Source organism: Triturus cristatus, chromosome 10, assembly GCF_964204655.1.
Source record: "Triturus cristatus chromosome 10, aTriCri1.1, whole genome shotgun sequence".
Classification (NCBI taxonomy): domain Eukaryota; kingdom Metazoa; phylum Chordata; class Amphibia; order Caudata; family Salamandridae; genus Triturus; species Triturus cristatus.
In genome coordinates, this window is record NC_140593.1 from 270725931 (window position 1) to 270753047 (window position 27117).

Genomic DNA, 27117 nt, shown 5'->3' on the forward strand with positions numbered 1-27117 from the left:
GGCAGCACAATTTTGTCGTCAGAGGATCTTAAACTGAACAAAACAAAGAGAGTGCCAATGCTGCACTGAAATTTCAAGAAGAGTTTTTAACATGAACTGAATTAAACACGTCCATTACTACCCATTTTATTGGTTGATTTTAATCAAAAATATTCTTGCAAATTTTCTTATTATTTTGCACGGTTATATAGAAGTAATTAAAACATTAAACAATCAAAAAGCAACAGATTTTTACAAATATGTACATTACATTAACACATATAAATGACGTCACCACTAGCGTACCTCAATCACTCAGACAACAACAACACTCAAAACACCACAAATATACACAAAAAGATACTGACTAAACACTATAAAACAAACAATTTACAATTGTATGTACAAGATACAAAAGGCCATCAACAACTAGCATTTGCAGTACTTCTAAACATTTATCTTTAGTTGTTCTGACAGATGATTGGCCAAGGGCGAAGATAGGTCAAAAAGGGGTCTACGCGTTTCGAATCCCTTCACCGGGGACTCTCTTCAGGACCAATACTCACTAGGAACAAAAACGAACACAACACTGGGTTAGACCAGTTAGCCCCTCAATTCTCAAAACAATAATTAACCATACACCAAAACTCGAGAGCCTTACCTAAAGCTTGAAAGTACGCTACTCAGGCTTTCGAAGTGAGACGACATAACAGTCCGACGCCCACAATCTGTGAATAGTAGGGTGAAATTTTTTCAGAAGATAGTCAAGGGCAAGATCAGAGAAAAGCTTAAGCGTCAGAGCAAGCGTCTAATGGCCCCAAGGTGCCCTAGTCTGATGATAAAAATCTTACTTGTTGAGACAAACGGTATCTCATAGGCGCTTGTGTGTCTAAACTCTTCTTGGTCAGAGATGGTTATGTTTCCGTGCAGGAAGGCGTGTTGGGAATTAAATCGCTAATTGCTAATTGTCAGAGGATCTTAGGCGCCATGCTTGATTCACAACTATTGGCTTTTTGTGGGAGTTCCAGGCCTCCCACGTGGACATGTCCTTTGATGGCTCCAGTCGTTTCACAGAGAAGGTGGACTCAGCGCTAGAGCAGCAGGGCTTTGGCCATGTCCTTGGACCTTTCTTTGGCCTCTCACCAACCCCAATCGCCTTTTGTGGCCGCAGAAGGGGCTTTCAACCACGTCTCTGCACTCCCAGTCATCACGGCCAGCAAGTTTTGCAATCTTTTTTCATGGCTAAGGTTGTGGTTTTTATAGACCTTGTGGGACAGGTAGTCAAATGCCAGGCCAGTCAACTCCCCAACTGCCACAGCCTCCAAACCCCTTTAGTTTGCCCTGCGACCATCATGGGCACCCACTGGGGGCAGGATATGCCATTACCTGCACCAATGGAGGTCAATAACTTCCAACCATTTTTCAGCTTGTTCAAAGGGGCTACTCCCTCCCCTTTATGACCACACCTTCACCCATGCTACCCACTTACAAGAAGCTGATGGATGACCATTTCTCCTTGCTCCATCAGGAAGTGTTGGCTCTCTTGCCAAGGAAGCTATAGAGATGGTGTCAGCATCATAAGTAGTTGTGGTTGCTATTCCTACCTCTTTCTGGTGCCCAAGAAGGATGGAGGCCTGTGTCCTATTCTAGACCCGCTTCTCCACCTTTTCCTGAAAAAGGAGAAATTCCATGCTCGTTTAAGTCCTGTCTGTACTAGACCCGGGAGACTCGATGGTAGGGTTGGACTTGCCGGAAACATTTCAGCATCTCCATTCTGCCTACCCGCAGATATTACCCAAGGTTCACAGTGGGCGAAGAGCACTTCCATGTTTGCCGTGCTCCCCTTCGGCCTTACCAGCACCCCTCATGTGTTCATGAAAGTGATGGCCACAGCTCACCTGCAGAAAGGTCAGGAGTTCCAGTCTTTCCCTACCTTGACGACAGGCTGTAGAAGGCACCCTTGCCCCATTCAGTCATCTCTCACCTTCAGACTATGGCCAACCTCCTGCATTCACTGGAGTTCACTATCCACATGCCAAACTCAAACCTGACACCCTCTCAGGCTCTCCTCTTCATTGGAGCTGTTCTGGAAATAGTGTAGTTTCGGGCCTATCCTCCCTAGCAGGGAGTCTGGGATATTCAGGCCATAACACAAATGTTTCAGCCTCTATCCCGGATTTCGGTGAGACTGTTGTGCCTCATGGCCTCCTGTATCTTGCTTGTTACTCATGCCCATTGGCAAATGCAGACTTCAGTAGGACCTGAAGACCCAGTGGGCGCAGCATTAGGGGAACCTCACTGACATACTCTAGATCTCAGAGGGAACTGCAAAAAATCTGCAATGGTGGCTAATGAACCACGATTGGATCAGTGGCAGACCTGTCTCTTTTCCGCAACCAGAGGTGACTGTAATGACAGATGCAGCACTCCTGGGCTGTGGCAGCCATCTGGGAGAGGTTGAGATCTGAGGACTCTGGTCTAGGGCGGAATCTGGACTCCGCATCTATCTGCTGGAGCTTTGGGTGATCTGGTTGGGACTGAAAGCCTTTCTTCATTTAATCAGGGGAAGGCTGGTACAGGTATGGACAACACCGCCACCATATGGTATTGCAACAAACCCAGCGGGTGGGTTGTGGACCCTTTGTCAAGAGGCCTTTCACCTTTGACCATGGCTCAAACACCAGGGTATATCCCTGGTGGTTCAACACCTGGCGGGCTCTCTGAACACCAGAGTGGACTAACTCAGCCGTTGATGCATAGCTGCTCATGAATGATGTCTCCATCGGGAGGTGACACAAGGTCTTTTTCAAGAGGGGAGGACCTTGGTTAGATCTGTTCGCCTCCGCTGAGAATGAGCAATGTCAGCAGTTTTGTGCGTTGGAGTTTCTAAGGCAGCTCTTGCTTTGAACCGCTTTTTGTCTCAAGTGGAGCTCTGGACTCCTGTATGCCTTTTCGCAAATACCACCCCTGCCCAGATTTCTCAAGAAGATCAGGAACGTCCGGCCCAAAGTCCTCCTTGCGGCTCCAGATGGGGCAGGGAAAGCCAGGTATCATGAGCTGTTGACCATGAGCATTGGTTATCCAATCAGACTGCCTCCTCGGGAACAGCAGCAACAGGGCAGAGTTCTTCACCCGAACCTGAAAACGCTTCACCTTTAGGCTGGAGATTCGGCTGTGACAGTTGACAGCATTCGACTTTCCGCCTCCAGTCTGCAATGTTATCTTTGCAGCGAGGCGCCCGCCCACCAAGACGGTATATGTCTGCCGTTGGAGTAAGTTTATGGGATGGTGTACTGATAAACACGTTGACTCTCTATATGGACCCCTTTCCCAGGTTCTTGTGTTCATCCTCTCTTTGGCCCAGCAGGACTCAGCTTTGGGCACCATGAAAGGTTATTCTTCTGCCAGTTTGGCATTTCTGTGGTTGCCAGATCATCCATCCCTTTTCAAATTGCCTATTGTACATTGGTTCCGGAAAGATCTGCAGCATATTTTCCCTCAAGTACCTTTTTTATGCCCCAGTTGGATTTCAACTTGGTTCTTACTTTTCTGATGTGTGGTCCCGTTGAGAGGCTACACACCTGTTCTCTTAGGCTTCTAACCATTAAAACAGCTTTCTTGGTGGTGCTAATATCTGCCCTGAGGGTCAATGAGCTAAAAGGACTCTGCACATCCTCTAAACCTTAACTTTTACCCTGACAAACTGGTTCTTCGTACTAGAGCATCCTCCTTACCAAAGATGGTAACTCCTTTCATGTAGGCCAGTCCATCACTCTTCCTACCTTTAACACTCTGCCTTACCCCTCTAAAGAGGAAGAGAGACTCTGCCGGCTGGACCCAAAAAGAGCGTGGTAGTTCTACCTTGATTGCACTTGTGAGTTACGAGTGGATGATGAACCCTTCATGGCGTATGTCGGAGCCAAGAAAGGGAAGGCGGTGCAGAACCCGGCATCTCACGATAGACCGTTCTCTGCTTTTAAATCTGATACGCACTGGCCAAAAAGCAGCGTCCTGAGGTGGCACCTATATAAGCACCGCGCACATCTCTTCTGTGGCAGATGATGCAGACGAAGCCACGTGGAGCCGAACGATGCCACCTACCGGCGTGCAGGGGTGCTGCTCATAAAAAGTTTTCACATCTAGTTTGATACCTTGGGAATATTCGAAGATAAGGAATATGTGGCTAGATAGAGTCTCTACCAGATAATGCGTTACCAAAAGTATGTATTGAAACTTGCCACACATTTTAAGACCTGGGGGTCAACAGTATCAAAACGTTCAAAGAGGACCAGCAAGGCTGGCACATCTAGATCGTCCGCGGGAAGGGTCAATCTGAAGCACTCAAAAACGATGAAAATAGTTTACATCAATTTCACTGAAAATGGTAACGTTTTCAAAACAATGATGCTTATTTCTATTTGATTTCCTTCATATTACGTCATATGAAATTCTCATAGTTAATTATTTGTGCATAAATTGGAACACACCAAAGTTGATGTCAACAGCTTGATAAGCGTAACAGAAATCTGAAAGGGTCAATCATAAGTAACAAAATCCCTGATGCATTTCGAGCGTAGCTCTTCCTCAGGGGGAATTATCTGAAAGTAAAGGGATGAAAAGGAAAATGTGTATTTGAGATCCAAGAACACAGTAGCATACAATACGTATGTAGGAAGGGCTATGTTTATACTGGAAGGAGCACGTAGAACTAAAATTAATCTAATAACCCAGAGCATGAATATTCGAACTGGTGAAGTGAAGGAACCTACAAACAATAACGGGTGTGCCAAAATTACGTGGCCAGAACAAAGGAAAGTGCGAGTGACTGGTCGATGAGTTACACGGAAGTGAAGTGAAAATACGTGAGCCTGTTACGCGCTAGCAGGTACCAAGCAAGTGCGAGACGAAAGAAACCGCTAAACCGATGGTGAATGTAGAAAGGGCGGTCCTGTGACCAATAATAACGCTGCCGTACCCCTATTGTGATTGGTCCGAGCGCCGTGGTTCGGTGCTCAGGCAGGGGCTGACAGGCTGTGAATGTTCTCCTACCAGGCTGTAATACAGCCTACGTGGAGAAAATGCAGAGGGCACTTGCTGCTTTGGCCGGCCCGAGACGGCCGGCCAAAGCATCATGCGCACATCTGAAAGAAACAGTTAGTTATAGATACTTTCCTTAGAATTACCCCCAGGCATCCTACTGGATCCGAAATGTTTTTCGTCACCCCTGCACGTCGGAAGGTGGCGTTGGTAGACTCCGCGTCCGTCGTCGTAGTCGCGTGCTGACGTCAGTTCTTTCTTTTTCCGCTCCAGCATGCCCAGATCTGGGAAGAGCAGTACCCCCAGTCACTTTTTGACTGAGTTTTTTGCGACTTTTGTCGACTTCGTTTTCGAGTCTTTATCTGACTCCTGGTGAGGGATGCCCTTTTTCAAGGCCTGCGGTTCCTGTTCCCGAATGATGTTGGTGAAAGACCCGCACCCCATGTGCCTCTTCTGCCTGGAGCACGACCATGACCCCAAGTCGTGCTCCGACTGTTGAACCATGGCCCAAAGTCTTTGCGGGAGCGGTCCCGAAAGCTCTTTGAGGCCCGGCAGTCGGCTCTGCATCGCGCAAGGTTCCGGTCGCGTGGGAGGTCAAGGGCCCGATGGCGGAGTCATCATCATCATCACTCCTCTTCTAAGTCTTCGCACTCGGGATCAGGTAAGTCGAAGCACAAGAAGAAGTCGAAGAAGCATTGTCGCTCTTCGACTTCCCCTCATCCATCGGCCGACATGACTCATGGTGTGAGTGGTGCCCCTCACGTTGCTCCACGTGTTTAGCCTTCAGGATCGACTCCGGCCTTCCCTCCGTTCCCGGGACCGGGAGCGACCCCTGCCCTGCTTCATCAATTTTACGAAGCGATGTATGCCATCTTTGGGCAGCCCGACTCTGCCGGTGTACCTTTGGGCCACGCGGACTCGGTTGAGGGCCCTAGGTCTTTGATGCCGGCTGCTTCAGCCTTGGCACCGCAGGGCCCCTTGGATCCAGGCCTTGATCTGGATCAGCTCCGGTCGACCACCAGCGCCAACTCCACCGGTAACATGTCCACAGCAGATGGCGGCTGGACCCCCAGCCAGGGTCGACCCCGGCTTCCACCTCGATGTGGACATGGAGCCGGACCGGCGTCCGCCAACGCCCGATCCGGCACCGACGGGTACTTTTGTCCCTTTTTTTTCCACCCTGGCTATTTTCAACCAGACTGGCAGCCAACAGAGGGAGAGGAAGACTGGGAGTGATCTGGTGACCCTTTGACAGACCAGTTAGAGTACAAACCGGACTGGAGAGAGGAACTGGGGGATGTCAGTGGTCTGGATACCTCCCCAGACCGAGGCATGTTGTCTCCTCCTACCCTGGCTACAAAGGAGTGAGCGTCATACGTAGGGCGGCTGAGGCTCTCAACCTCGAGCTTCCTATGGTGGCAGTCAGGACTAACCTCCTGACAGAGGTGCTTCAGCTGGCAGCGAGCTCTTCGGAGCCCCTAAGGCTGCTGGGCCTTATTGGCCTCCTGCATCCTGCTGGTCGATCATGCCAGGTGGCATATGCAGGCTCTGCAGTGAGACCTGAAGTTCCAGTGGGCGCAGCATCAGGGGAATCTGTCCGATTGTGTCCAGATCTCAGAGGGCACTGCACGACAATTGCAGTGGTGGCTCACGGACCAGGATTGGGTCAATGGCAGATTACTCTCCCTTCCCCAACAAAAACACACAGTGGTGACGGACGCATCCCTTCTGGGATGAGGCGGCCACATAGGAGAGACGGAGATCAGAGGCCTCTTGTCTCTGGCGGAGTCCGGGCTCCACATCAACCTTCTGGAGCTTCAGGCGATCCGTCTTGCACTAAAAGCATTCCTTCCTTATGTCCGGGGAAGAGTAGTGCAGGTGTTCACGGACAACACCACCGCCATGTAGTACTGCAACAAACAAGGCGGGGTGTGGTCGTGGGCCCTATGTCAGGAGGCCCTCTGCCTCTGAACATGGCTGGAACATCAGGGCATATCCCTAGTGGTTCAACACCTGGCAGGTTCACTGAACGCCAAGGCGGATGAACTCAGCCATAGGTGCATGATGGATAACGAATGGCGTCTTCTCTCGGAGGTGGTGCAAGGTCTCTTACAGCAGTGGGGAGAGCCTTGGTTAGATCTATTCGCCACTGAAGAGAACACGCAACGTCAGCAGTTCTGAGCGTTGGAAATTCCAAGGTGGCACTCACTAGGTGACGCTTTTCGATGCGAGTGGAGTTGCGGTCTTCTATACGCCTTTCCACCTATACCACTTCTGCCCAGAGTGCTGAAGAAGATCAAGCGCGACCGGGCCCAAGTCATTCCGATTGATTGGAAAAAGTCATCTATTTTACCTCTTCTAAAAAAAAAAACACCTTAGACCCACTTGATCCTGCCAGCTATCGACCTATTTCTCGGCTTCCGCTGCCCGCTAGAATTATTGAGAAAGCCATGAACATTCAACTTAGCTCTTATTGTAATAACACCAATGTTTTTGACAAGACTCTATATGGCTTTAAGGCAAATCACAGTACGGAACTTGCTCTAATTAAATCATGTGAAGAGATCAGGGAGGCTCTGGATTGTGGTGGGAAGGCTGTTTTGATAATGTTGGATTTGTCGGCAGCCTTCGACACGGTCCATCATAGGGTGTTGATGGATCGGTTGTCTGGAGTTGGGGTTTGTGGGGTTGCTTGGAAACTCCTTCAATCCTTCCTAGCCGATAGAACTCAAACTGTCGACCTGGATAACCACAAATCGAGGCCGTTTAGCCTCCCGTGCGGGGTCCCTCAAGGGTCCTCGCTCAGCCCCACCCTTTTAAATATTTATGTGATACCATTAGCTGCACTGATTAGATCTTTTGGTTTTCAGTTAACCTCATATGCAGACGATACACAGATCATCTTATCCATCAAAAACGGGCATGAAAAGGAGGTTGGAGCTTGCTTCCATGATTGTATGCAAGCCATAGTAGGCTGGATGGCGCTAAATTGTTTAAAGCTGAATTCAAACAAGACTGAGGTGATTGTATTTGGTAATAACCCTCATATTTGGACCCCGGATTGGTGGCCCTCAGAGTTGGGAAATCAGCCCATTCCAACTCTGAAAGTAAAAAACTTAGGGGTCATTGTAGACAATAGACTGACATTCAACGATCACATAAGCTCAGTAGTTTCCTCCTGCTTTTTGATCCTGCGAGTTTTTAGGAAGATTAAACCCTTTCTTTCCCAAACAGATTTTAGGACAGTAGTCGCAGTCCTTGTTATGTCACGCTTAGATTACTGTAACGGCATTTATCTGAATGCCCAAAATCAACATCTTAATAGGCTTCAGATAGTTCAGAATGCAGCCGCCAGGCTTTTGACAGGCATACCGAAATTTGTTTCGGTAAAAAAAGAGTTAACCTGGCTACACTGGCTCCCGGTGAAGCAAAGGGTTCGTTTTAAGGCCTTATGCGTAGCATTTAAGGCTCTCAACGGTACCGGTACTGACCATTTAAGGCACAAATGTAAATGGTATGCCCCAACCAGGACCCTGAGGTCTAAAGGAGCAAAAAATGCTCAGATCCCCATTGTTAGGAAATCCAGCTGGGGAGGCAGGAGCTTTATTACCTGCGCGTCCAAAGCTTGGAATGAGCTTCCGTTTTTTCTGAGAAATGCCGGAGACCTTCTCTCTTTTAGAAAAGGTCTGAAAACCTGGCTCTTTACTCATTGAATCCCCTCTGACCATCGCTTAAACTGAACTCAGCGCCAGGACAACCTAGGGTAATCGTGCGCTTTTATAAATTTAATTAACATAACATAACATTCTTGTGGCTCTGGATAGGGCATGAAGAGTCTGGTATCCCAAGCTGCTCCACATGGCCATCGACCCTACGGTATGACAGCCTCTTCGGGAGGATCTTCTGTTGCAGCAGCAGGGGACGGTTCTCCATCCGAACCTGTCCAGCCTCCACCTCCTTGCATGGAGATTGAGTGGCGGCAGTTGACGTCGTTTGACCTGCCTCCCGAAGTCTGTGATGTACTCTTGGCAGCCAGGCGTCCCTCCAATAAGACAGTATACGCCTGCAGATGGAATACATTTGTGGCATGGTGCACAGCAAAGGCTGTGGATCCCCTTTCTGCCCCTCTTTCTGAGGTTCTTCTGTTCCTCCTTTCTTTGGTCTAGCGGGGCTCAGCTCTGGGCACTCTTAAGGGCTACCTCTCTGCCATTTCAGCCTTTCTCAGGCTACTTAATCAGCCTTCTCTTTTCAAGTCCCCTCTTTAGACTTCTTAAGGGCATTACTCATCTTATTCTCCTGTTCCCTTTTTAATGCCTCAGTGGGACTTGAACTTGGTTCTTACTTACCTAATGTGTGCTCCCTTTGAGCCACTGCATAACTGTCCTCTATAACTTCTCACTTTGAAAACTGCCTTTCTGGTGGCCATCACCTCTGCATGCAGGGTGAGTGAGCTACATGCTCTGTCTTCCAAGCCTCCATTTTGTCTGTTCATCCGGACAAGGTAGTCCTTAGAACTCGACCTTCCTTTCTTCCCAAGGTGGTTACTTCTTTCCACATTGGCCAAACCATTACTTTGCCCACCTTCTTTCCACCTCCACATCCTTCCAAAGAGGAAGAGAGGCTCCACCGTCTGGATCCAAAACATGCGCTTTCTTTCTACTTGGATCGCACAAAACAATTCCGTGTGGACGACCAGCTCTTTGTCGGTTATGTGGGTGCTACGAAATGTCGGGCCGTGCACAAATGGACCATCTCCAGGTGGGTCGTTTTTGCATCAAAGCCTGCTATTCTTTGGCTAAGAAGAAGCCTCCAGTGGGGCTGAGCTGCCATTCCACCAGGGCGACGGCAGCTTCTACTACTTTGGGACGAGGATTCCCCCTAAATTACATCTGTCAGGCAGCTACGTGGGTATCGCTGCACACGTTTATGAGACACTACTGCCTGGAAAGCCAAGTCTGGAGAGACGGCTTCTTTGGCTGTTCTGTTCTACAGGACTTTCTGGTGTGAACTTGGTTCGCAGATCCACCTCTGGGGTTGGTATTGCTGGGGTATCTATTCTAAGGTAAGGAATCTATAACTAACTGTTCCTTTCAGATGAACATGTTACTTACCTTCGGTAAAGATATATCTGTAAGAAACATAGGTTAGCTACAGATTCCTTATCGCCCCACCCATCCTCCCTGTTCTGTGAACTGACTTCTAGGGTTAAGGACATCCTTTTAGGGCCCTAGTTTTGTGCACTAGTGGTCAGTGTCTTGCATGGCTCTGTGTTTCTGGTGCGGAATGTTGTGTACAGAACTGGCGTCAGCACGTGAGGGCAGCGTATAAGTGGCTCCCGCGACGTCATCCTAGCGACCACGATGCGGACCACAGACGAGGAGTCGACCGATGCCACCTTCCGACGTGCAGGGGTTCTGCTGACGAAAAACTTTCCGGATCCAGTCTGACGCCTGGGGGTAATTCTCAGGTAAGGAATCTATAACTAACCTATGTTTCTTACAGATATATCGTTACCGAAGTTAAGTAACTTGTTCTGTAGGTGCTGTCACCACCCCTTTCCATGTGACTCGGGGAGCCCGGCCCTGCCCACCTGGCTTCAGCTGCAAGCTGAATACCAAAAAACTAAATGATAACAACAAACGTTATCATTTTCTTTTTTTGTATTCAGCTTGCAGCTGAAGCAGTGGGGCGACGCTTCTCCGTCTAAGCGAAGGAGCCACCACTGGAGGTGTGCGACCTAAAGGGCAGGGTGTCCCAGGGTAGAACAGACATATTGGGCCTACGCAGGGAAAGTTCTTCCACACTCTGTAAAAAACAGATGCACAGGAATGAGATATCACTAAAAAAGATTTTCAGATTCATTCTTCTTTGGGGAAATTCCTCATATTTGAATATTCACACGGCATTTCACTAGAACTGGAATTTTTGTGATAATAACTTCTTCTGACGTTAGATGCGCTGTTGTGTCTCTAGCCACATATCTTAGTTCTATACACTTAAATTGAAAATGAATTACATTTTCAACTTGGTTAAAAAGTATTAAAATTAATTAAAAACCTATCTCATAACCAGGTTTGTTACATATTACATATAAGTGTTGGGGAGAGTGGGCAATGATTTTAAAGTATTGCTCAAATAATTATTTTAAAAATATATATATTTAATTTACACTCTATCACAAAGTTAATTTTAGTCATCAAAGTGTAAATCTTCACTCTGAAATGGCGTTAAGCAAAAAAATAGTAGTGATTGCTAGCCATGTCTAGGAGTAAATATACACATAGGTACATATACACCGGCAAACTTACCTTTGTGAATCAGGCCCTTAGGGACTTGTCCTTCATTCTCCCAAGAGAAGCCCTAGGGCTGTAACATGCTCACGAGCGCCAACTTGAAAAGTTACCCCAAAAACATTTTGTAGAACACTGTGACTCAGTACAAAATCCCCAAATCCTCCAGTCATTTTGTTTGTGTCCAATGTAACCTTTGACCCGTGTGTCCAGGTGAAAGCTAACAGCAGCTACCATCCATCTCCACCCTTCCTATTATACAGAGCATAGTTTCTTGACGGTAATGTAATTGAGTTTATTACCCCACTGCTCTGAGAGCAGTGAAAAAGGAAGAATATAATGATAATAACATCGTTATTATCATAATATTTTTCTTAGCTCCGAGGCTGTATTAGGGTGGGCGGTGCTGGTGTCACAAGGGGAGGAGTGTTGACACTGTCTAAGTGCGCATAACGGTTTGGCCAGCTGTCTTGGGCCAGCCAAACACTCAGGCACACTTTGCATGTTTCCGACCCGGCTGTAATGCACAGATTGGTGGGGAACATGCACAGGCTCCCTGTCCCTGGCTGAGTGTCGAATCACGGCACTCAGCCCAATCGCGCCGCTGATTGGCCTGTGTGCTTCTTCCTACCAGGACTCGCCAGGAAGAGAAGCAAAGACGGAGGAGGGACAGCAGCCATGAAGAAGCAAGGGATTTTTTTTAATCACTTGTTTGTCACCCCCACTTCCCTCCCCTCTTGCCCCACCACCCCCGTTCCTTGACAGCCGCCTCAGATGCATACTAACCGTTTACAACAATTTGTGCACTGGCAAAGGGAGGCGGTTGTGTTTTGTCTAATCTACTTTTACTGTTGGACTTACCTATGACTCAAGTTGGGGAACCTACCAAATGTGCACCTGGAGGGAACTGCCCCCCCCTAAAACATTTCCACACTCGCAGTTCTAAGGGAGAAAGCCTGGCCCAGTTTTTCGAGCTTCATTGCCTGTGAGATTACCTGGATATTGCTAATGTCTCAATAAAACTTTCCTACGATCTTTCATACCCCGAAGGGCCTACCCCACCAGCAGCTGCTCTCATACACCTGAAGGGGAATTACCCCTCCCCTGAAAGAGTAAACACTCACTTTTCTTTCGCCAGTCTTCTTTTTATGTTCACTCCTTGCTGAGTGGGAAAGGGAAGAAAATATGGCATGCCTTTCACCTCTTGCAGGCATCCTGACGTCAGTGTATCCAATTGTTCCTGGGTTAACCTTTATTCCTTGTACCCCGCCTGTAGTCGCTCTCAAAGTACTAGTAGGGTTTACTGCTGCAGATTCTCAGATCCAGTGATAAGTGTCAGTGGTGTGCCAGCCTTCTTACACCAAAGCTGTCAACGACCGGACCTTAAATATAATTCATAAGTAGGAGGGTCCTCTGAGAGCAAGGTTTTATTCAGCTGATTGACATAGGAGCTCCTGCAGATCTGGGAACATTTCTGGCAAAAAACTCTAATCACCGGTAGCTATATTCTCGGCCAGCAATGGAAATGTACTTAACAGACCAGTTCTCAGGCATGACAAACAGATGTGCATTCGTTCTATGTGTAACTGTGAGAAGTTGGCCTGGTATATGCTGTCCACTAGTTATAGTGGGCACCCTGTACCAGTCCAAACAACCCCTTATTGGTTATAGGTTAAAGACAACCTTTATTGAAAGCTATCCTAATGGTAGCTATGGAGAGCAGCCTTCAGGCTAAGTCTTGAAGGAATGTAAAGCAGCTTGTTTTACCAGTCTATAATCGCTTGAATGGCTAAATGAAAGACAATTACACCAGGTATATATATAACATATATGTATTTATTTCTAAACACACCATCCTAGTCTCTTTATGAGGCTAGAGGTCAAAACACATAAGTTACACTTCAAAATATGACAGTAATAAGTACAAATACACGTCCGGCCCTAGGGGCGAGCAAAACTATATACTAAAATAGTGGTATAAGAACCACAACTTAACTAGACACAAGGCCTAGAGCCTGTAGAATCGCTGGGACCCCAAGGATCCCAAGATAGTGACGCAGGAGACCCACGGGGGCTGTGTGCAGTGTGAGAACACAGCCGCGAGCTCCTGTTAGCTTCTATGGGGAAAGTCGGTGTTAGATTTTTAAAGATTAGGGACACTTAGAATCGAACTAGGACCAAAACCTTTTGGACTTAGGAAGTTCTAGGGCCAACACCCACGGGAGCACCGGAGTACTCGTGTTACCTCACCCAGGGAAGCCGGGTGCATAGGTGTCAAATGGTGTCGGGTCGCGTCGTCGATTTCAATGGGAGCTGGCAAAGAAGTGCTGCTGCGGGAAGATGAGAAGTGTCCGAAGAGATCCAAGCCTGGATCAAAGATGAGAAGGACCTGAAAGCAGAGGAGACAGAGTCTGGGTCACTAGCCAGTGACCAGGAAGGCGATAGGCAGATGCCCACCGATGTCGGGTGATTTCAGGGGAAGGAGGTGAAGCTTGACATTTCAGCCACGAGGACCAGGAGGCGTCGAGGACAACCAGGAGCTGAATTCGAGCTGTCCCACGAAGAATGCTGAGTGCTGCAGCATTGGTACCCGGATTGGACACAACAAGCCGTGGCAACAGCAACCCACGCAGAAACGAGAAAGATGCTTTGGTGCAGACCAGCAACGTCTGTGGGACTCACCACTTGATTGGGAGCCAGGGAACATCTGGAGAAACCAGGGAAGGCCAAGGAAAAGCAAAGTTATCCCCTCAGGGACCCACCAGTCAACGGACCAGGGATCGCAAAGGGACCTCGAGAGGAAACACAAAATGCCGGCCCACGGGTCACTCGGGGTGACTAGGCTCACAATCTTCGGTGGATCTGCTGCTCGAGGTAGGGGCTACAAGTAACCCCAAGCACGACTTCAAGAGACGTCGAAAAGTCAATGCACTTGCAGAAGTGCCTGGTACCAGGAGTTCCCGTTCCACGCTACTCACGAGGGCTGCGGGTCTCAGCTTTGCTGGGTACTTGGGTCGGCCTCTGAGATGTCTGGAAATCCTCTTCCTGGGCTGCAAATACTTTGGAGTCAGGCGGGAGCTTTGGAAATGCAGACCGGCAAATTGCTTCATTGGTGCCTGCCAAGCAGGGGGGTCACTCCTTGACCCCAAGGGAGATTTCTTCAGTCCTCGAGTCTTAAGGAGAGCATCGAAGTTCAAGGATTCAGCTTCAGAGTTTCGTCCAGGGATATCTAAAGTTCTGGTTACAGAGGTTCCTTACTTATACCTAAGGAAGGGGTGGGACTAGCTCTGGGGACCCACCTATGGGAGGGTTTTGAAAGAGGGGTGGCTACACCCATTTCCTTTGTTCAGTTTCATGCCAGAGCAGAGGCTGGTAGCCCCTGAACCAGTTTGAGCTGGACTATGCACAGGGACACCAAATGTGCCCCCAGTGCAGGGCTTCAAAGCACTCTGAGAGTGCTCCCACCCGACCCCAATACACATCATCCTGTCTGGGAGGTGGTTACACCTCCCTGTGACAGGAGACCTATTGCCCAGGCCTCCCCTGCCGGAGTTTCGGTCAGCAGCAGGAGGCCAGACCCGTGTCTGTGGCTGCAGCATCTATTTTGTGATGCCAGGGCTCTATTAAGTTTCTACCCGGTGTACCAGTGCTACCATGTCTCTCCCTCTACAAGGGTGGAATCATGCTCCCACACCAGCTACTGGTGTGGGGGTATGATTCCAAGGTGTTTGACACCAAACACAACATGTTTCCGTGTAGCCAGTCCAAAGTTAGCATTTACCGTTTGGTTATAATGCACTTAAGAGTATATGGTCAGACTGAAGCACTGACAACCCCGAAGAAGAGATTCCGAAGGCTGCAGAGGGGCTCAGCTCATGCCTGGGCACCCTCTCACATATAACCAAGCACTCTGCCTTCAGGATTGTTAAGGCCTGCCATAGGAGTGACTGATAGGTTTGTATGTGTAGTGATGGGTGAGGTATAGTGAACCTATACCTCAGTAAGGGGTACATGCACCACCTTACCCAGGCTGCAGTAGCAGACCTGTGGTATCATTTTGGGTGGCTTTCCAGGGGTGACATAATACATGCTTCAGCCTCTGATAGGCCTCTGGGTTACCTATGCCCTGGGTACATAGCATACCATATACTAGGGACTCACAAGGGTACCTCAGGATCCAATTTGTGGTGTACCTAAAGTACATGCAATCAATTTAGAGAGGAAGCAGCTAGGCTGGGGCCCTGAATAGTCCCAGCCAGACTAAAGTCGGAAAACAGTGAAACACCAGCAAAAAGTGGAGGTAAACATGTGAAGCAGATCCTACTCTCCTACAGTAACAACTGCTTGATAGTACAATGATACCACTCTGTTAGGCAGTGCGCTCTCCCACTGCAGCCCAAATGCCGGAAGGAGAACACCTTATCCCACTCCCTAGTCTTCCCATGCCATTTGGTACTGAGGTCTGCAAAGTAACCTTAATTGTTAGTTGTTGAATCTCAGGCATATATGAGTGCTGTAGCACTGCATTCATGCAGCACAAGCAAAACTGAGTCGGTTTTGTTTTAGGTACCTAGGCATATTTTAACTTGGGTCGCTTTATCAATTCAGGAACTTGAATGGAAGATCTGTGCAGTAAATTTTGTGTTGGATTTTAAAATGAGTAATAAAGATACATAACAGATATATACCCCGTCTCTCTTTAAGAATTCAAAATTCAAGCTTTTTCCAGGCTTTAGAGTAGTGGTCATGGCTCCCTCCTCCTTATTAGTAGCATGGAGAAAAGGTATCGACCGTGGGGAAGGGGTTTGTAACTGCCCTACAATTTTAAAAAATTGCTACAAGACTACCAATGTGTATGGCGTAGGGGTTGGGATGTGGTATAACACCCCTATGACATATCTGCAAAGAGGTTGTGTCTTTCGAGAACAGCTCCATCTTAGTCTGGGCAGACTAGCCTTACACTATCTAACTATGGTCAGACCCTATTCCCACACATGCGAGGTAATTTAAACTTCAGAAAGTGTGCAGTCACTATCCCCAGATATTCTCCAGGACCTTTCCTCCAGGTTTACAGCTTCATCACATTCATCCATCCATGCCATCCATTTCTATTTTCAGATCCATGATCCCTGCCACCCAAGCTATCATCAATATTGCCATGTTTAATCAATCGCCTTTATAGCAACAGACTCTCTTACTCCAGGTGTCACTGCTTTCTCCATTATGGCTTTCCTGTGCCAGGGTCAGCATACGGTTTTAGGTTCAACCCGCCCGGAAAAGTTTAGCAAGTGATTTGATACGATACCCCCGTAAAAGACTTCTCCGATAATCAATAGGAGTTTCCCCAGTTGTGCAGAATAATAACTGTGGTGTCCCCCAATGAGACAGATTTTCCCCTCCTTTCACCTTCTAACCTTCATGCCTTCTCTCATCAGCACCTCACCCTCAGATAGCTTTAACTTGGACAAAGTCTTTGTCAGAACCAGCAGCAGCACCTCTGCTATGGCGGAGGAGCTTCTCCCCGAAACACAGTAGGAAAATAAAAATAAAACGCTTTATTTTATTTTGTATTATTTCTCCTTTCCTGATGAGTCTGGGGGGCGGGGCCTGGAGGGTGACAGCACAGAGGGGAGTGGTAGTGCACTCCCTTCACTACGCATAATGGTTTGGCCAGACGTCTCAGGCCGGCCAAGCCCTCATGAACAGTGAAAGCTCTCTCCAACCCAGCTGCGTTGCTGGGGTTGGACAGAGCAGACACAGGCTCCCAGACTGCCCTGGATCGCTAATCGAGAGCGCTCAGGCCAATCCTGAAGCTGCTCTCACCCCCCCCCGCCCGGCCACTCATAGCCAACACTGGCCGCTACTGGTCAGAACCCTGTTCATAGGGCAAGGATTACTGGGCTCAGCCTTGGGGGTTGCGGCATTTAACTCCTGATGTCCCTGGGCCTAGTCTACAATGGGTATTAAGCAACTTGTCCAAGAACCCCTTCAGCACTTGACTCTCAGTTTCTTTCGAGCAGGCGGGCCAGGGGCGACACGGAAATCCAGAAAGACGCAATGCTATCCACTGAGCGCAAAGAGGTGAAATAAAATTCTATTCATCAGAGTTGCTAGAAACCAAAAGATTGGCCCATTAATTCCAGAGTAGGCAGCACCTACACTACAGGGAGCCACTCTATAATAAGAGCGCTGAAAACTTATAAGAGAATATTCCTGTCGGAACTTCTACAACATATGAGAACACACTCAGTAATTGAAAATATCTCCAGAGGCACCCATATTAGACATCTGGTCCCGCCATTGGCTAAACCAAATCAACTAGATTCTAGCTTACTGATCCCCTTTTGAACCTCCACTGCATTAATTTAAAGAAAATGAGCGGTCCTGATGAAGGTGGATTCAAGATTAACTATCCACTGAAACGTGAGTCGGCCTGATCACTTTCCAGCTGGCGGCATAACCATGGAAAATAAAGAAGGATTCTCGCCATGAGTTACATGTTGCAAGCCATTTTAAGCTGGAAAATTATGAATGTGATGTGTGTATGTGTACGATTGGGATGTGATGACTGCATGTGAGGTTAGTTCAATTGTGATGATGGAAGGGGATAAGCTTTAACATGGCAACTTGTATGTTTAACATTGCATAATTATGCCTTATCTGCACATTTTAGAAAAACTGTATTTTTGTTGAATTATGTATGATTTGCACTGTATATAAGAACACAGAAAATGTATGTTTTTATACCTTAAAAAATACAAATGAAAAAAATGGTCCACGATTAGTGCAATGTAATTATAAAGGAAGACTAAAAATAAAATTAAAATATATGAATCAATGAATCAATGTTGTATTTAGTCATATCTATTGCAAAGGGACAGCCCGTATGAGCTAAATATAGCCATCGAGTAAATAAATGTTGGTTGAGTGGGAGGTTCTATATATATTTGTATTTCTTGTTTCCCCTTTTCTCCCAGACCACACAAATTAAATTTCAAGGGGTACCTCTGGCTTTGCATATTCACAAACAATACACAGAGTCAACTGAGGTCAGGGCTCTAGTGTTTTTTAGGCAGTTCCTTGAGTTCTACTCCCTCCACACGCTAGCGGTAGTGGATATTCCCCATTCACTATAGGTGACATTCAGGGGAAGCCCCACTCATAGTCCGAGTCTCAGGACTCCCAACCTGACTCTTTATTAAAGTCAAAAGTGTTCCAGAGTCAAAGCACTATCTGGCAAGCAAAATTCCCTGGGGTCGACTGGCTCGAAATCAGTCGTACCCATACAAGCAGGATCAGAGCAACTGGAGTCTCTGAGCATGCCCTTTCCATGGGTGTAAGTTCTTTGCACGCAGCCCAGACAGGCTTCGCTTGGCAGTCCTCAGGGTCCTCACATGTTGGGTGCAGCTGCAGAGACCGGAGGTTCTTCTTTGCTTTTCCAAGCTAGGTACATTATTTGGCTCCTCCCAAAGGTGGAGGGGGGGGGGGAATGTGAAAGTCCTGACGCTGGTTCTCAGTCATTGTGCAGGCCCGCTAGGGTCTGGTCTTCATGGTGGCCTCTCTCCTCCGATGACAATCCCGGACAGGTTGCACTTCTTGCTTGGTCCCCGTGGTCCCCCCTCTGGCATATGAGGTCACCGTCTCTCCACTTCACAGGGCTCCAACCCGATCAGCACAGCAGGTTTCTTAATGGCACCCCCCTTCTCCAGGCATATGACGTTGTCTGGTTATTACACACGGGCCATGGACAACTCTTCAAGGAGGACCCATCTGGCAATCTCTCACGGCATTCCCTCCGGAAATACGGGTTTGCTGGCTTACCACTGCACACAGGGAATGACCTTTGTGATACTGCAACGATCATGGCTCACTTCGCGGCCCTTCTCTGGCATACGGGGGTCTTTCAATTTCCCTGCACACGGGCAGAGACCCAATCGGTGCAGCAGCTGTCTTTTCACACCTTGCTAAGGGGAATCCATTTGTAAAAATTCTCCACTGGACCTCAGTCCCTCCAGCTTCCTTCACTTTCTCACAGTGTACACTGGTCTTGCCAAGCAGGCTGACTCTGGTGCTCCAGGGTAGGTGCACTTGGATTTTCTCGGTGATGTTCCCTCGCCCACCTGGGAGACTAGCAGGCCTTGGCCCCCAGTCCTGGTTACAGGCAAAAGTCTTGCGGAGCTTCTCCTTCTCGTACCGCCCGACTGGCTGGTTGTCAGTTGACAATTTTTGGGGTCTCAAGCTCTCCTTCTTATAGTCCCTTTCCCGACACTAAATGTGATTAAGAGTCAAAGTCTTTGAAGTTTATATTGGGGGTCCATTTTCTTCTGAAGTGTCTGCTCCTTTACCCTCTCTTCCTCCTGAAAGCAGTCTGTCACATCAGGAGTGACTCCAAATCTGATAGCCCCACAACACAGGCCATGTGAGTGACTAGCTTTCACACCTGCATGTCAGCCATAATGATATGTTCATCAAAAGGTTAGCCCAGGGCACCAGCCCTACTCTTTATGATCCCTTATCCGTCCCATCTCCTTCTTGAGATGTGCCCAGGCCCCATCCTCTTGACCTTTCACTGAATAAAAGTGCACACTTTAATTCAGTGAAAGGGGAAGTACAAAGTAAGTCTCTCTCCCTCCTCTCCGCTGTGTGTCCCACCCAGCTTACAGGCATGCAGAATATACAAATCTGCCTGTTGGTATTTCTCTACCTCCTCATATTTTCACCATGCAAGCCTGGGTCTCTCAGAATGGAACCCAGGGCCCTCCATACATTGTGCCATTCACAACACATATGCACCCAGTGCCTGTATACAGCATACACACAGTGCATGGCTCTCTATCCTCCATGTACTGTACCACTCATATACACCCAGTACATACATTTATCATGCACGCACTGCAACGCGCCTTATCCTTCATGTATTGTAGCATTCACAGGGCCTCAGCCCTACTCTTTATGATTCTCTTGTCACCCCCATCTCCTTCCTCAGATGTGGCCAGGCCCCTTCCTTGTGACCTTTCTCTGAATCAAAGATCACCCTTTGAAGTGTGTGAAGAGCCTGGTTTTTTTTCTCCAGTGTGTCCCACCCAACTTACAGGAATGAAGCAATAAACAAATCTGTCTGCCAGGATCCCTTTACCTCATTTGCTCATGTTTCACCATGCACCCTGGGTCTTCCAAAATGGAACCCAGAGTCAGGCATTTTGCAGAGACACATACACCCAGCACAGGCATATTACATACACGCACTGCATAGCACTACATCCTTCATGTATTGTACACTCCGTACATGCACATAATACATGCACTATACAGCACTGCTCACCAAATCAATGTGAGCCAAGGGTGAGTTAAGCACACAGCAGAGGAACTATAAATGACTGATTCTTTTAGGCCTCACTCCAGTGACACAGGTAAAAAAGGACCTGTTCACTCCTACTGATTACTACACCTTATGTTGCCAACACTACGCTCCTTAACTCATGGTAAAGGTAGTAGCCTATCACCACTATGAGATTAGCGCTTTGGGTGCACATCCCGGTCCAACAAGACTGCAATCTGTGAGATAGGCCTATGTCATGGCACACACACGATACAAAAAACTCACCATTAGGGATCCAGACATCAGCGCAGTAGGGGCACTCAGGAAAGGGGTGCGCATCCATTACCATGCAGAAGACTTTTCCTTCCCAATAGCCATAATGCAACAACCGGAATCAAGTTACTTCCCTACTCCTATGACTGTTTTCTCTCTCTCTGTCTAGGTCAGACAAACACTGTACCTGACAACCTCCATTCCTGGCTCAGACACCGGGACACCGCAAATCCTTCATGGTCATATTTGGGAACATCAGTGGCATCTCACTATAGATAAAGTGGTTGAACATTTTTCATTAATTATCCTCCAACTCAGCGGAAATAGAACCCATAGAAGAGACCTACTTAACTGCATCAAATTCTGAAAAGTTGAAAAGACACTAAGGAGGCAAAGTGATATAGAGTAGCAGTATGTCACTACCTATGCCCTTAATTTCCCAATTTACCTGCTTGTTCCTGACAGAACACTCTGAAAATGGAGACCTGTTTGCGCCTTGAATCCGCATGCCATGTCACAACAGGGTCTCATGCCTTAAGCGACCTTCGCAGCTTGCTTTAAACCTTACCTCCTTGAATTGGGCCTCCCCAAAGTTCTTCTGGGGTTCCCGTAGGTATTGCTTGAAGGATGCAAGCAGGGTAATCATGAGAACATGCCCCAATTTGGTTGTACCAGTGGAAACGTTTCTAGATTCTGAATATCTTGTGATGCCTTGGCCATCTTGGTTGAGAAACAATATAAGCCTCACCCATGATCTGTCCCAGCCTCCTGACCTTGAGCTTCCTTTCACGTGGGAGTTTGCGGCTGGGCCCTGAATCCATGATCAAGCAAACCTACTACAAGAGAATCCTCTGGGTCTTGAGGAATTTCTGCATGAGTGTCGGCTTCAAGTCCAGGATATTTCCGGAACACATTCATGAAATAAACGAACAATAAAACGTTAGTTGTAGCAGGCCTGTTAGAATTCAGTCAGAGGTATGAAATAGAACAAATAAAAAGGTGCGCACAAGAGTGGAATACTTTGAATGCGAAAGCAGATTGCAAAACGTTACTGACCTAGTCTTGTATGACTGAACTGACATTCAATGGATGTGAAAGAGATTATTAGTTCTGGATTCCTTACCTTAGAATTACCCCCAGGTGACTGGATCCGGAGAATTTTTCTTCAGCAGTACCCCTGCATGTCTGTGGGTGGCGTCGGTCGACTCCACGTTCATCGTTGGTGTCATGATGGCCGGAATGACGTTGCGATATCTACTTAGATGCCGCACCTGTGTGTTGAGGTCAGTTCTTTCTTTTTCCGCACCAGCCAGCACAGATCCAGAGAGAGCGGTACCCTTCGTCTATTTTAATAGAGTTTTTTCGACTTTTTGTGGAGTCGTTCGACTCTGGTGCAAGAGATGTCACATCAACGGACCGGCTTCAAACCTTGTGACTCCTGTCACAAGTTGATGTAGTTCACAGACCCACATCTCGTGTGGCTCTGGTGCCTGTGCGCGACCACGACCCAAAGTCATTGCCGGACTGCGGTGCCATAAACCTAAAGTCTTTGCAGGAAGCCCGGCAGTCAGCTCCGTGCCGCTCAAGGTCCCGGTCGAGAGGGAGGTAGTGGGACCGGTCGCGGAGTCACCACCTTCACTCCTCTTCAAAGTATTCATCTTTGGGTAAGTCGGAGCACAAGAAGAAGGCGAAGAAGCACCGTTGCTCTTCTCCTTCTCCCCGTCCGTCGGCCGACGTGGCGTGAGATGCAGAAGGTAGTCATATGGCTCTGCCTGCGGAGCCTTTTGGGTGGGCTCTGAGTTTTTCTCCCTTCCTGGGAGCCAGGACGACCCCTGCCCAACTTTATATTTTATACCAAGCCCTCCACTCCATCTTTGGGCAACCCGACTCCGCCGGCGTGCCTTCGGGCCCAGTGGACTCGGCTGGGGGTTCTAGGCCTTCGATGCTGGCGGCTTCAGCACCGCAGGGCCCCAGGGATCCTGGCCTGGAGCCGGATCAGCGCTGGTCGACCTTACAACACCTCCTCCAGCGTCGAATCCATTGGCGACACCTCCGCCCACTGCGATTCTGGTTGTGTCACCAGCCCGCGTCGACCCTGCCTCCTCCTCGACATGGACACGGAGCCAGACCGGCGCTGATACCGGTGCCGACCGGTACATTTGTACTTCAGTTCTATCCTGGCGTTCCTCATCATCCTGAGTGGCAGCCAGAGGAGGGTGAGGAGGACTGGGAGGGGTCTATTGACCCTCTAGCAGACCAACTGGAAGAGCCAGACTGGAGAGAGGAACTGGGTGAGGCCAGTGGTTTGGATCCATCCCCAGACCCTGGTATGCTTTCTCCCCCTGCCGTTGCTACGGAGGAGGGAGCCTCCTAATCTGTGGTGTAGCGTAGGGCAGCTGAGGCCATGGGCCTTGAGCTACCTACGGTGGCAGTCAGTACTAACCTCCTGACTGAGGTGCTTCAAACAAAATCAACATCGGTACTCCTGAGACGCTACGCCTGGTTGAGGTCCACTGGCTTTTTGGGCGATGTCCAATCGACTCTTTTGGACATGTCCCATGATGGCTGTCGCTTCTTTGGCGACAAGGCGGGTAATGCGCTCGAGCGCTTCAATGACTCTAGGGCTACGGCCAGAACCTTGGGCCTCGCTACCACCTCTCACACCGCACAGTCTGCTTTTCGCCCCTTCCGTGGCTACGGAAGGGGTGCCCTACCACGCTCCGCCCAGAGCCACAGGCCCGCACAGGCTGTCCAGCCTCTACGGGGCTGGGGAGTGGGACCCACCACCTTGGGTCTGGGAGCCAGTGGGTGGGCTAGTCCACCAGTGCTCCCTCTGCAGCAGCCTCCAAACCTTCCTACTCTGACCTTTCAGGGCCACCAATGGCCAGCGGGCCTCAGGATCAGCCATCACCTTCCCCACTGGCACAACATCATGTTGTTCAGGTGGGTTTTGCAGATATTGTGAAGGGGCTACTCCCTCCCCTTCAACACTATCCCTCCCTCCATGCCACCTACACTCCATTGCATGTCGGAGGATCACCTGGCACTTCTCGTCAGGAAGTTGCGGCTCTCTTGGCCAAGGGAACCATCGAGCGAGTCCCTGTGCCATAAGTAGGTCATGGCTGCTATGCCCACTACTTTCTGGTGCCCAAGAAGGACAAAGGCCGGTGTCTTATCTTAGACCTCAGGGACATCAACCACTTCCTCCAGAAGGAGAAGTTCAAAATGTTGACATTGGCTCAGGTCCTGTCTGCCCTCACGCCCTGGAGACTGGATGGCAGCGTTGGACTTGCAGGACGCTTATTTCCACATCCCCATCCTGCCGGCCCACAGGTGTTACCTACGGTTCACGGTAGGCCACGAGCAGTTTCAGTTCACCGTGCTCTCCTTTGGCCTTACCAGCGCCCCTCGGGTGTTCAAGAAAGTGATGGCGGTGGTCGCAGCTTATCTGCACAGATCATGGGATCCAGTCGTCCCCAATCTCGACGACTGGTTGTTGAAGGCAAGTTTGCCCCAGGCTGTCGTCGCCCACCTCCAGACTACAGCGGACCTCCTGAGTTTGCTGGGATTCACAGTCAACGTGCCGAAGTTGCACCTGCTCCCTTCTTAGAAGCTCCTTTTCATTTGAGCGGTTCTGGACACAGCGCAGTTTTGGGCCTATCCTCCCAAACAGCTAGTCCGGGATAATCAGGCTATGATGTTCCAGCCTCTATCCAGGATTTCGGTGAGAATGACCCTTAGGCTGCTGGGCCTCATGGCCACCTGCATCCTGCTGGTGGATCACGCAAGGTGGCATATGCGGGCTCTGCAGTGGGACTTGAAGTTCCAGTGGGCACAGCATCTGGGGAATCTTTCCGATGTCGTCCACATCTCGGCTGGCACTGCACACCAGTTGCAGTGGTGGCTCACGAACCAGGATTGGGTCAACCGCAGATTCCTCTCCCTTTCCCAACCAGAGTTCATAGTGGTGACAGATGCGTCCCTCATGGGATGGGCTGGCCACATGGGGGAGGCGGAGATCATAGGCCTCTGATGTCCGGCAGTGTCCGGGCTCCACATCAGCCTTTTGGAGCTCCAGGCGATTCATCTAGCACTGAAGGCATTCCTTTCTTCTGTCAAAGGGAGAGTAGTGCAGGTGTTCACAGACAACACTTCTGCCATGTGGCAACAAACAGAGCGGAGTGGGGTCATGGACCCTCTGCCAGGAGGCCCTTTGTCTTTGGAAGTGGCTGGAAAACCAGGGCATGTTCCTGGTTGTTCAACACCTGGCAGGTTTCCGGAACTCCAGGGCGGGCGAACTCAGCCGTCAGTGCTTGATGGCTCAAGAATGGTGTCTTCACTCGGAGGTGGTGCAAGGTCTCTTTCAGCAGTGGGGAGAGCCTTGGTTAGATCTATTCACCACCGAAGAGAGTGCGCAATGTCAGCAGTTCTGCGCGTTGTAATTTCCAAGGTAGCGCTCGCTAGGCAACGTTTTTCGTCACAAGTGAAGTTGCGGTCTTCTATATGACTTTCCACCTATACCACTTCTGCCCAGAGTGCTGAAGAAGATCAAGCACGACAGGGCCCAAGACAGTAATTTTTGTGGCTCCGGACTGGACACGAAGAGTCTGGTATCCTGAGCTCTTGAACATGCCCATCGATCCTCCGATCAGACTGCCCCTTCAGGAGTATCTTCTGTTGCAGCAGCCTCCACCTCCTTGCGTGGAGATTGAGCGATGACAGTTATCAGGTTTTGACCTTCCTCCAGAAGTCTGTAATGTTACCTTGGCAGCCAGGCATCCCTCCACTAAAACAGTATACGCTTGTAGATGGAACAAATTTGTGGCATGGTGCGCAGCAAAGGTTGTGGATCCTCTTTCTGCCCCCCCCCCCTTGCTGGGGTTCACCTCTTCCTGCTTTCTTTGGCCCAACAGGACTCTGCTCTGGGCACCCTCAAGGGCTATCTTTTGGCCATTTCAGCCTTTCTTCGCCTTCCTGCCAAGTCCCCTATTGTAAATAGTTTCCTTAAGGGCATTACTCATCTGTTTCCTCCTATTCCCTCCGTAATGCCCCAGTGGGACTTTAACCTTGTTCTGACTTACCTTATGTGCGCTCCCTTCGAACCTCTACATAATTGACTCTTGGCCTTAAAGACTGCTTTTCTGGTTGCCATCACCTCTGCTGGCAGGGTGAGTGATTTTCAGTCTCTTTCTTCTAAGCTTACCTTTCTTGCTGTTCATCTGGACAACGTTGTCCTTCGAACTCGACCTTCTTTTCTTCCCAAAGTGGTACTACTTTTCACATAGGACAGACCATCACTTTGCCCACCTTCTTCCTGCCCCGCATCCTTCTAAAGAGGAGGAGACGCTCCACTGTCTGGATCTAAAATATGCGCTTTCATTGTACTTGAATCGCACAAAACAATTCCGAGTGGATGATCAGCTCTTTGTTGGCTATGTGGGCGCCAAGAAAGGTCAGGCCGTGCACAAAAGAACCATTGCTCGATGGGTCATGTTTGCATTAAAATTTGTTATTCCTTGGCGAAAAAGGAACCTCCAGTAGTGTTGTGCGCCCATTCCACCAGGGTGACGGCAGCTACTACTGCTTTGGGACGTGGAGTCCCCCTTCATGACATCTGCCAGGCAACGCATGGGCTTCATTGCACATGTTTACTAAACATTACTGCCGGACAGCGAAGTCCGGAGAGACGGCTTCTTTGGCCGCTCCATTCTTCTGGACTTCCTGGCATTTCTGGGATATCTATTCTAAGGTAAGTAATCCATAACTAATAGTCTCTTTCAGATGAGCAAGTTACTTACCTTCGGTAATGATATATCTGGAAGAGACATATTAGTTATGGATTCCTTACTGCCCCGCCCATCCTCCCCGTTCTACGAACTGACTTCTAGAGTAAGGGACTCCCTTTCAGGGTCCTAGTTTTATGCACCAGTAGTCAGTGTCTTGCTTGGCTCTGCGTTTCTGGCGTGGAATGTCATGTAAAGAATTGACTTCAGCGCGCAGGGGGGACGTCTAAGTAGATACTGCAACGTCATTCCAGCGATCACGACGCTAACGACGAATACAGAATTGATAGACACCACCTGCCGACCTGCAGGGGTACTGCTGAAGAAAAATGATCCGAATCCAGTCTGGCCCCCGGGGGTAATTCTAAGGTAAGGAATCCATAACTAATATATGTCTCCTATAGGTATATCGTTAACTAAGGAAACCTTGCCACAG